This window comes from Myodes glareolus, chromosome 15 (assembly GCF_982192425.1).
Source record: "Myodes glareolus chromosome 15, mMyoGla1.1, whole genome shotgun sequence".
NCBI classification, from domain to species: domain Eukaryota; kingdom Metazoa; phylum Chordata; class Mammalia; order Rodentia; family Cricetidae; genus Myodes; species Myodes glareolus.
Genome location: NC_142040.1, coordinates 52,004,998 through 52,007,352, shown reverse-complemented (window position 1 = coordinate 52,007,352; position 2,355 = coordinate 52,004,998).

The following is a 2,355-nucleotide window of genomic DNA, read 5'->3' as shown; positions in this document are numbered from 1 at the left end:
CTCTCAGGTTTTAAGTAGATTTTAGTCAACCACATTGGTGCCAATTTGTAGAAAGGAGGACCGCTTGTTTGTACCAGCTGCCTAGACCTGAAATAATCACACAGTAACTGTATTAATTAAATCTCTGCCTAGCCCATTAATTCTAGCTTCTTATTTGATAACTCTTACAAATTAATTTAACCCATTTCGATTAATCTGTGTATCGCCATGAGGCTGTGGCTTACCAGCTAAAGTTCTGGCATCTGTCTCTGGCATGGCTACATGCCTTTTCTTCTGACTCCTCCTTCTTTCTTTTAGCATTCAGTTTAGTTTTCCCCACCTACCTAACTTCTGCCCTGCTATAGTTTCAAAGCAGTTTCTTTATTCATTAATGGTAATCACAGCATACAGAGAGAAATACCACATCTTGTTTTAAACATTTTGAGAGAGAAATTATGTAGAGATTGTAAGAAGCTTTCTGAAGCCAGAAAGTTTTAGTTTGTGTGTCATGCAATGCCCCCTTTGCCCACTCATCTCTGCTGTTGTTGCATGAAACCAGCTGTAGACAATACACAAACAACTGTGTAACATTGAACTCTAATGATGAACTGCTTATGAAAAAGACAAAGGATCGGATTTTGTTGCTGGGTTAGAGTTTGCTGACAGTTGCATTTACTAACCCCTGCCTGCCTGTGCTGAGTAGTTAAATACAGGTCTGTACTAGAGATATGCAGAGTACATAGTAGACATGCTTGCTGCTTTTATACACCGAAAGACTAAGTATAAAATGTTGTAAATGAACCTTTAATAGTTCATGAATTATTGGGTCTTCATTTTGTAAATTTGTTTGTTTTTAGAAAATGCATATTTGTGTACGATGTATTTGAACTCTAACCACCCTCCACTCTCTGCTGCTTCCCCTACTCTTCTCCGCACTTCATGTCCATTTTCTTAATAACATACAGAGCCCGATTAGTGCTGCTTTTGTGTTTATTAGTATAGGACTGTCCACTAGAGCTTGGGCAATCTACCACGGGGCACATTTTTAAAGGAAATGGATTCTTGTTCCCCTAGTATTTATCAAGTTACCAGTAGGTTCTCAGCTAAGGATGGGACCTCATGAGTCCCTCCCTTATCCATGTTGGACTGTTGATTGACTTGTTATTGTACCAGTCTTGTTTAGGTAACCACAGCTGCTATGAAATTATGAATGCAAAGGTCCTATCATTCTAGAATAGATGATTCCACAGTATCTCTTTCTAGTCCCTGGCCCCTGGCCCTTCCAATTTTCCCTCCTCTCTTTCATTTTTATTGAGACTTTGAGAGGAGTGATTCATGGCTGGTACTATAAACCTGGACAAGAACCCTTGCCTGGGGAGGACATAGTACATAAGGCAAAATATACTAGCATTACATAGTTGAAAAGAAATAATATCAAACTGCCTTCTAGATATGGGTGTCTTTATACCCAAAGAATAGTGCAACCTCACCCCTCATCAGAGAAGCAGTTTTCTCACTGCATGGCAGTTAATGAAGACTCCCAACTGTTCAGAGAGCCAAGAACTGGGAGTGACCTCTGGGAGTTCAGTCATAAGTGGGACAGTTATATCCTAGCAATATTTTTCTAAAACAAAGTCTACTCAAACTACCAATTGCTGAACATTGTGAGTTTGGATTTCTGCCGTGTGATCCTTTTAAAGTGGGCCCTAAGATCTCTTGATCCATCACTTGAAATCTAGCACCTTGCTCAAAAGGGAGCAGTTAAATTTGGGTGCCTCAAGAAATAGTTGTCATAAGTCACCTTTTGAGGTGACTTCTACCACAGTCCTACTCAGGGTATGTTCGTATGTTCCAGGGTAGGGTTTTGAGGGTTAGAAATGTTAAGTAGGAGGAACAGAGTTAAGAAAGCAACGTTAAGTAGGAGGAACAGAGTTAAGAAAGCAACACAGAGACATAGTATAGTAACAGGAGGGCAACTCAATGAACACTGAATACTGAGTTCACTCACATTTATTTTCCATGTGCTTTTATACCCCTCTACAAAATGGGGGGCAAAGACTACTTTAGCAAGACACAAAGGGCAACCAAAAGAGTTATTTGCTTCAGTACTTGAGGCATCAAGTCATTATTTCCTGAGTAAAGAATTTGATGTTCCAGGCAAGAATATGCAGGGAACACACCCTAGACAAAGTATTCTGTAGGCAGCCATTCCCTATGTCAAATCTCCTAATTCAAATGAAGGAACATAGGAGTATGCTTGAATTCTTAGACCTTTGTTTCAGGGTGGAGTGGATCCACCCCTATGGGCCATCTTAGTGTCCAAAGTACCAAGTAGCCACACCCTAAGTCAGGATATGTTATTTTGTAGCCACACTT